Source organism: Coptis chinensis, chromosome 6 (assembly GCF_015680905.1).
Source record: "Coptis chinensis isolate HL-2020 chromosome 6, ASM1568090v1, whole genome shotgun sequence".
In the NCBI taxonomy this organism is placed as follows: Eukaryota; Viridiplantae; Streptophyta; class Magnoliopsida; order Ranunculales; family Ranunculaceae; genus Coptis; species Coptis chinensis.
Window position 1 is genome coordinate 60,657,898 of NC_141461.1, and position 10,106 is coordinate 60,668,003.

At 37.3% G+C, this 10,106-nt stretch overlaps 1 long non-coding RNA gene across 1 annotated transcript in view; it reads right to left on the reverse strand.

Moving 5' to 3' along the window:
- The window catches only part of LOC147493801 (uncharacterized), a 33,758-nt gene extending 27,428 nt beyond the window's left edge, over positions 1-6,330 (reverse strand). The window contains exon 1 of the long non-coding RNA XR_015199037.1: positions 6,242-6,330. This is a non-coding gene — a long non-coding RNA (uncharacterized LOC147493801). The remainder of the gene's footprint in view (positions 1-6,241) is intronic.
- Between the last annotated feature and the right edge of the window lie 3,776 nt (positions 6,331-10,106).

A 10,106-nucleotide genomic window follows, 5' to 3' on the forward strand; every position in this document is an offset into this window, starting at 1 on the left:
AACATTCACATGGACAGATGAATGCCATAAAGCTTTCAGCGACTCGAAGGCTTACCTATCAACTCTGCTCGTCCTGTCCAAACCGAATGAAGGAAAAATACTAGGGCTTTACCTCGCAACTACTGAATTTGCCATCAGCTCAACCTCTTTCGCGAAAGCGAAGGAATCGAAAAACCGGTCTATTTCACTAGCAAGACATTAGCAGATTTAGAAAAGCATTACTCTCCAATTAAGAAAACAATGTTATCTTTGATATACTCGCTTGCAAGTTTCGACCTTACTTCGGGCTCACATCATCAAGCTAATAATAGATGTACCCATCAAAGCGGGTTTTAGTTCTAACAACAAAAAAAGACCCGCATGGCCAAATGGGGGCGAAGAACTTCGATGAACATGACATCAAATTTTTCCCGAGCGTCTCACAAAGGTCGGTCGTTCTTTGACTTCCCTGTCGAAGATGTTAACGGGAACCCGTCAATCGACCTCCCGGACACATGGAACCTCTATGTAGATGGGCGTGCAACAACAATGGTAGTGGGTGGGGGTTGTGTGAACTTAACCGAAAGGAACCCGGCTACAAAAAGTCAATCAAGATCGATTTACGCAACATCCAACAACGAAGCGGAATATGAAGCATTAATCACAAGCCTCCAAATGGCACAACACTACAAGTCGAAAGTTCAAAACTTATAGTGACTCAAAACTAATCGTCAAACGGTCGATTAAAGAGTATGTGACAAAGCGAGCAAACTTAGCTCGCGACGTGCATTCCGGTGCGTCAATGATATCATCGGCTCGTTCACAATATTCTTCTTGGAACACATTCCCGGAGAGGATACACACATCATGCGGACGATCCGGCTTTCTTAGCCTTGAAAACCCTAGATGCATGTCGGCATAGTCTACATTGACATCCTAGAGAGGCCGCCTACCAACAAGAAAGTGTCAAGCTGACCTCGCGAACTTTCACCCTCATCCGAAAAAGAAATCACTAAATCTTGGATAGGCCCATTTCTGAAATTTATATTACATGGCGAGCTCCCGCGGGTAAGGAATGCTCATGCCATACAATTCGAACTCCCGATACTTGTGATCAATAGGCGATTGTTCCGCCAAATCGTAGGAGGACCCACCTAAGGTGCATAACTCCACCGAAGACCAACTCATCTTGACAAAATTCACAAAGGCGAATGTGGCAACCATGCGAGAGCAAGATCTACGGCCCGTAAAGCAATTGCCCAAGGGTATTATTGGCAAACCATGCACATCGAGGCAAAGAAGTATGCTCTCAAATGCCACCAATGTCAAATATTTTTCCATAACTATCTAAGTCCAGCATGGGAGTTGATCAACATAGCTAGCCCCCTAGCCTTTCCATATGTGGGGGCTAGACATCATGGGACCATTTATCCCACAAAAGAAAACATGACTCAAATACATCCATACAACCACAGATTACTTCACCAAATGGGTTGAAGCAATACCACTCGTTCAAGTCAAGGAAGTTCACGTCATCAACTTTATATGGACTAATATCATCACAAGATTTGGTCTACCTTACACCCTCGTCATGGACAAGCGGAACCCGATTTCTTTGGCATGCAAGTCAAGGCTTTCCTACAAAATGGCACATCACTCAAGCATTTTCTACACCTAGATATGCACAAAGCAATGGCGGCGGAGGCCACAAACAAATCCATCAAAGAAAATCTCCAAAAAGAAGTTGGAGAGCAAAGAAAAACTGATGGCGGAACAACTCGAGAACATCTTATGGGCATACATAACAATGGCCGAGCGGTACCAACGAGTCTCCTTTCACACTTTGCTTGAGCGAAGCGGTCATACCATCGGAACTTACAATCCACAACCACCGTTAGGACATCGTCAAATCGAGGAGAAAATGATATCATCTTAACCAAAAGTCGACCTCTAAAGGAGCAAAGGGAAACAAGCTGCAATATCCCTGGCTTCGGTACCACCAAACAATCCAATGATCTTCTGATAAGAAGGTCATCCCAAGATCTTTCAAAGCTGGCGACCTAGTCCTCAAAAACACCTTAGCACTACCCAAGCTTGACCCAACTTGGGAAGGCCCATACATAGTTTACAAAATCATTGGAAATGAAGTTCTTGGATCAAAACTCAGCTTCGGTGATATGCTTCCCGACCTTGGAATCTGACTCTACTTAAAGCGTTTTTATCAATAATTTGTCTCCATATATATCAACCAATATGAATAAAATTCCATCAGCATTTTGTGTATAAATGTTATCCTTGCATTACATGAGTGCCACGTATCTTGCAATCACTACCTGATCTAGGATATCAAAGTATCAGATCGTAACACCAATGCCAGGGTTAAGTCACGACCAACTATAATTACCGCAGGTTGTTAATTATCAATCAAATTCAATCCACGGTCCCCAAAAGGACCACAAATCAACTTAACGCCAGCGCCGGGTTTAAAACGATTCAACTATAATTGCCATAAAGCCTAATTATCGATCAAATACAATCCGGGGTACCCCCAAAAGGACCATAAATCAACTTGAGGCATTTGAAAAGGTTAAGTTTGACTCAACTATAATTACCACTCAAAGATTAATTATCGATAAAAAAGCGTTCCCCTAAAAGTAACCAATCAATACACCACTACACCAAAAGAGGCGTTTACAACGGTTATAAGCGTTACTTATATTTTACTAACGATTATATTAGTTAGCTCACGAGATATTCTGATCACTTAGGCAAAAAAATTACTAGCGGATATATCCGTTACTATAAATATTTGTAACAGATAAATGTCAATCAAATTGGTGGTTTTATAGCGGATATAAATGTGAGTAAAGTTTGGTGGTCAGTCACTAACGGATGCATTTGTTACATTTCTAATAATTAGGCGGGAAAAATGATTTGGTATGTCACGGATATATCCGTTACTAAATTGTAAACACTGGAAAATAAAATTAATTTCGGGATCAAATTGTTTCCACCACACTTATAGCTCTAGCCCCGGATCGATTATTCCATCTTACATAATATATCACACTCCACAACAACAAAAGAATAACAAAGAAAAACCAACCAATTAAACTTTATAGAAACAAATCCACCAATCCAAATCCCAATTTACATAGAAACAAAGCCTCCAATCCACCCAAATCCCAATTTACATAAACATAAAAACTAAAGCTAAAGAAGTTTTCCTACTTCCTTCCTTGATTCATTTCAGCGACATATATAAACAAACATAAGCGAGCAAAGTCCGTTTCATAATCTAGCCTTTCAACATTCCTCCATATTATCTTCAAGTAAAGAGAATGATTTGTTTAAGTAGGAAATGAAGCGAGAGCACATTTAAAAGGCTCCACCGGTTCGCGACAAAACAACAACACATAAAGGATAGCTTTTGGCCTCAAAAAAGCATTTAAAGAGAAAATCGAAAAAATGGCAACAAGCAACAACCTCTCAATAGGCAATACAATTTGGGTAAACGTAAAGCAAAAACTGTTTTAAGACCACTTACCTACCCTTGAGCAATCATTCTTGTAAGAGTAAAAAACTTCGCATCATATCTAAAGCCTCGGCATATTGTCACCATTATACTCCAACTTAACCCATGAGTACTTGCATTGTAGTTTCTGAAAAAGAACCCAACACAAAACCAACCCCTAACAATCACAACCACAACCAAAATACTAGTCCGTTTACAACATAATAGGCATATAGGTTCTAGTTGTATAGTTTCAATACATAATGGTATTCTTGCTAATCTCAAACATGTAAAAGGAACTAGGTGAATAAATAGCAACAAAAGGAGGGATTAGTAATAAGATGACAGAGAGAATATAACAAATACCTTCCCCTACTACGGTGCATGCTCTCTAGGCGAGACATCACAAACATCACTTCCACGGGGAGGTAAAGGATTGCAACCCACACTCTGCATAGACCAGTCCAACAAAATCTTTAAATCCGTAAAACTTCGGTGCCTATCGGGTTTTATGCTTATAGTTCAAGGTGTATTTTGTGTGTGCCCATTCGAAAAAGAAACTTCGGTACAAATAAATCTGAGACCAATTTTTTAAGCCACTTTTAGCGGACATATCTATATCGAAGGTAAATGTGAAAGTCTGTGAAATACCTTGTTATATTAACCACATTCAAGAGAGGAAAGGAAGGATTATTTGTGATTGCAAATGTCGGTATGTCTGAACTAGAACTGGGTGAAACAGCGGTTCAAGCCAATGGCGTCCTCATATCCTTACAACATCAAGCGGAAGCCACCTAAGTACACAAATTTCATTAGTTATCGAGAAAAGAAAAAGGGAAATAGCGTTATGAAGGCATACAAAGCTCTTGGATGCATTTGCTAGTCACTTACGGTGAATATAAAAAGAAATGGCCGAGTTAACTAATGTGAAGATGGTCCAAAGAAGCAAGAACAAGATACTATGTACAAGAAGTTGCATGCAGCGATATACAATATCTGCATAAGCTAAGAAAATATATTAAACAAACCCCAAGAGCAAGTTCGGTGGGGTGTCGATTTCCTAACGAACCCAAGAACTACACATTTGTCTTTTGCAAACCAAAACATATTTAAGGCTATCGACCACTTAATTAAGAAACCTAAATACCCTTGAGTAATCGTTACGTAAGTGTAAGGAAATTTACGTGTCATATCTAAAGCCTTGGCATATTGTCCCAATTGTACTCCAACCCATGAGTACTATCATTATATTAGCACCAAAGATTAATTCAATATTAAAATATCGAATTCAACTCGGAACAAGAGAATCCTTTTCTACAACAAACTACCCACTTCCATTCGGGAACCCCATATTTAATATAACTAAGCTTGCAAATGATAAGATATTAAGTAGAGAACTTCCAAATACCTCTATCAAGTTTTAACTTCCAACAATAAGGAATGTACAACCAATATAACTTGAGTGAAAATAAACAACCAACCTCACACTAGAATTCCACGAGATCTCTAATTTCTAATTCGACTTACTAAGTAATTTACTTTGAAGGTGCATTAATACACTCTGAGGAAATCCACACTAGCTCCTTTATGACTCACCACTTACTAAGAAAGCGAAACACTAAGATGCAAAAGAAAGATGGGCAGACCAAATGCATAAAAATACACATACACAAGGTTGACTCTACAATGACATTAAGCTATATGGAAACATATATGTTACCTTAATAGAATATGTGAGATATGAAACCTCCATTACTATGAGAAAGATGGCAAAATTATGTCTTGTGACCAATCTTGTCCATTTTTCTTCGACCAAACTCGTAGAGCAAATGAAACATTCATGGAGTAAGGATTTGGACACTAACAAGCCCGACCTGATAACATGCAAATAAATCGGTGGAAAAAGCCGATGAATTAGTACATGCCTAAACTTCAACACTAAGGCTCAACAAAGTGGAGGATAGTCAGTTAGTCACCCTTGAAGTCTAAAATTTGCACACAACTAACACAGACTCAAAAGGAAAGGGAAATAATTTAAAGGCTGTGATTGTATCTTTACCATGGAGGCGTCGGGGGAATTGAAAAAACATCGGTAATTTAATTAGTGTCTATATGGCAAGAAGTGATCCAATCTGGGAAGAAAAAAAATGAAGCCATATATGATGAAGGTATATAGAGTAGGGACCTTTGTTAGAGGCATAGAATAACAAAGAGGTTCTATTCACGGGGAAGATAAAGACATCTTTCAATAAAAAAAAAAAATAAAAATAGAACAAAATAATAGGACAAACCTGTCATTCTAATAATTTTTGAGGTTATTCATATTCCCAAATTCTATATATGTATGTCCAAACTTTGCTCAAACCAAGCCTCCCAAGCATCATAAAAATTTTACTCTTAATGCAATTTTAAAAGGAATTGCCGATTAAAACATACTTTGAATACAATAATATACACCAATATATAGATAGCAAAATTATCAACTTCGGATATTACTCTTTGAAACAAGTGTTACTCTGCCTATGATCTGGTTGAGTTATCGGTCAATGTCACATCTAATCCCCACCGTTTGCTACTAATCCGGGCAATGAAGGACCATAATTGCATCGAGGATTTCCACGAAACCGATTTTCTTGAACCTTTGTTTTATGACACCTCACAAAAACCTTATTTGAGAGTTCCCAAATCTCTTGGGAAACTTTTGAGATGCAACTACCAAGTTAAAATTAGAAGAAATTGGATCATTACCTACTATGTCCTAACTCACACCACCTAGTAACCTCCTTCAAACTTGGAGTCACTATATCAGCCATTGAGAGATGGCGAGAAGCTCCTCCCTTGCTGACAGTCTACAATGTTAGGATGTGAGCCTACCTGACCCGAAAATGCACAAAAATGCTACTCATGTAGTTAATTTCTTGAAACAACACCTCTAGTTGTATTAAATGGATGGGTAAAGTAGTGGATCAACTCTTTGCAGTCATGTTGACCCACTTTGGAAAATAAAACCACTTAATTGTTTAATAAGGGGTATATTCATTAGGATATTCATGGTGCCTTAGAGTCTTAGGTGCATATATAACATATAAACTGTCCAACATGGGGAAGACCAGCCAACACATGTTCAATTTATAGCCACAAAAAGTATAAAATAAAATCAACCATCAAATGTTTATTAAAGGTATTCCTTGAGACTCTCATAACCTTGTAACATATAAACAGTTTGTCTTTGTCATGATTATAATGTTCTAATAATTCTCTTCATTGTTTTATCTTTGTCATGATTATAATGTTCTAATAATTCTCTTCACTGTTTTTCCCTAATCGGAATATCACAAAAAAAAACCTCATTCATTTTGTTAAAGAAACAAAGTCATTAAAGTCTAATATACACATGATACATCAAAACAAAGACAAAGAAGCTCTAACCCCAAATTAAACCAATAAATATTTAACTTTTCGTCAAAGTTAGACTTAGCATAGCAGGGAAACTATTGCAAAACCGGTAGACAAACACCCTTCAATAAGTAAACACTACAAATATGAGATAAAGGAAAAGGAAAGGAATTTATAATCGAAAACACATGATAGTTTACTAAAAGTCTTCTCTCGATAATTTAAAAATCACTTGGAGAAAAATCACTCTTTAAAAACCTTGGAACAAAAATAAGAAATTAAACCACCGTATTACCAAATTTGAAGAACACGGATAGAAAAGAGAGCGAGGGGAGCTTACCTAATCTGCTTTGCTGCAATTGGGAATAGCCTTTAAGAATGCTTCTCCATGCCTAACAAGATCCAACCTCCTGCTGGAACTAGTTGCTCGTCGAGATCCGATTCTAATTACAAATAAATCCGAGATCGTGGATTCCATTTCGGTCAATTGAGAGAGAGAGTTTACGGGGGGCGATGAAATTCATTGTTCTAACTATTAGCTAGTGTTTGCAATGAGAATGAGAGAGAATCAAAGGGGAGATGGGTGCCTACCCAAAATTGCCAGCTTCTTTCTTTTCTTTCCTTTTAAGCTATTTCTTTAATTGGTTTATTACTTTACTCCACGGATACAAGCGTTATACAATACCGCACTAACCGTGACCAAGTTAATCAAAATTATTAAAATTATTATTTGCGATATTTTCTAACGATTGTTTTATTTACTAGCGGATATTTTAGGTGATAAAGGTGGTAACATATATAACCGTTCTTGATGTAAAATTAACTTTTAGAAAATGGTAGTTTTGGTGTAACGCACACACGTAAGGACACGAAGCAACCTAGGTGCCAACTACGCGCTTCTATCAGGTCGTACACAAACACCTACGACCTACAAGCATCATACGATCTAGCAAGGTATAATAGGTCGTCGAATCTACTACTATACAACCGCAATTAGTCAAATAACAAAATAAAAAGTAAGAGGAACAATCACATGCATACAAAATTCAAAGACAGTCTCAATTCAAAACAAGTAATTTAAATATTTTTACTTATTACAAATTTGGTTAGATACTAGAGCCCCGAGGTTATCCTGGGAAAAAGACCTCATCATCCCCATCAACAATAGAAGTATCAGTATCAACAATAAAAGATAATATAGTTAAAAAACTTCATCTATCTATCATCAAATAAAATTACAAGAATAACACAATCAGTTGATACAAGGAAGATTCTCCACATTCAAAGGGTCCAGTTGGCAGCCCTTTTCACCAACAGAGCCACTTGCCGGATCACCACTTGCATTCAGCACATTAGTGGCAGCATCTTTTGTGGGCTGAGCAATAAAAGCAACACCCAGGTCGGTTGGTAGATCAGATCGTCTACTAGCATCTGCAACAGTACTTTCTACAGTGATTGTTGCAGCTCCACTTTCAACAGACCTTTTGAGAGTTTTGTACTTACGTTCTAGCTCCATGTAGTCATCCACGGAGCGTGAGACATCACCACTATCTACCGAGTCAACCGGTTGTTATATTCTTTACGAGCTCGCTCAATAATGGCTAAAGCTTGTTTGCTCTCTGCAATCTAATGAGCTACATGATAAGAGCCCAAAACTGTAGTTATAACCACATAGCAGTCATACTTTTAGACCAATTATGTGAGTAATAATTAAGAGTTAACACATTTCGTGTTTTTATGCATTTCGGGTTTCAAAGTCCATTATGTGCAGAAATGTGCCACTTTAAGCCCGAGATAAAAGAGCAAAGGTGGTTTACTAAGGAGTTCCGTGATTAAAGGCCTAGATTCAAGAAGACAAAGCCTTCCTAAAGCCGGTCAAAAGCTGAAAAGTCAACCACGGGCAAAAAGCGGCCTAAAGTCAGTGAGAACTTCCGATGGCGTATCTTTGGACTCAGACCTCCGGAATGGGGCCTACCTTATGTCAAAACAACCGGCTCGGAAAGATCTTTCCAATGGTCCAAGCCATGACCCAATCAGAGGAGCAAAAGTGGACGAAAAGTCTATTGAAGCCAACTATAGCTGAAGAGGCCTTTTTGGACTGAAAATATTGGGTTTTGGGCCTGATTCTCTGGCCCAAAACATGGCTCCAAGCCCATGCACGATTTTTTGGATCTGGACATATAAAAACCAAAGCTTAGCTCTTTGTTAATGGTAGCTAGTTAGACCTAAAACAATATAGATAATTCTAGATCTAGTTTAATTAATTAAATTAAGTTTTAGTTCCATTTTCAATTCTTGTTTTAGATTAAGTCTTTGAATCATTGTTCTTGATTGATTAGATAAATAAAATAGTTATTTTAACAATTTCAAATTGTGTTATTTCAATCTATTAGATCTAGTTTTAATTATTGTTGGTTACCATTTCTTAGTTGTTAATTAGAATTTAATTATCGTTTAGTTTAGATTAGTAAATTTCGAATCTTGATAATATGTTTAGTTTAGATTCATATGGGAATGATTCTTGGAATGATTCAAGGCTAAAACCTCCATTAGAGGGTTGATGAAGCCTTGATGAAAACTTAGTGGTATAGTGTAGAAACATTGTAGAATATATTCCAATCTAGAAGGTCGTGATTAAGCCATGAGAATGGGTGGGCGACCTCACATGCTAGTTAGTACTTTCGGTAGAAATGCCATGAACACTAGGGATTAGAACTTCGAATTTCTTGCCGTAGTAAGAGCGTAAGAATCGAGATACAATAATCTATGATAGGCTATTAAGTTGGATTAGAGGTGGATTCAATTCCCTCTAATCCTTTATCTAGATTCAAAACAATCATATTTCCATAGCATTAAGTAGTTAGATTCAACATAATCAATTTCATATAGGTATCATAGTATAACACACCTTCATAAAGCTCTCATTAGACTTAAAATGACTAATTAGATTAGAAAACAATTCCATGCTAGAGCACTAGGGTGGAGCGAACTTCCTACTCCACTATATCTCATAGGATTGAGAGTAGAGAAATCTTTGATAAGCATATAGGATCATAAATAGTTTTAGTTTACTTACGTTTTGAGTTTCATCGTTCATTTTAAGTAGGTAAGCTATTCAATTTCATTTTTATCAAATGGCGGCTGCCATCTTAGTTGCACTTTAGCATTGTTTTCATAATAGAATTAGTCATTTTTAAGTCCCATTAAACCCACCCAC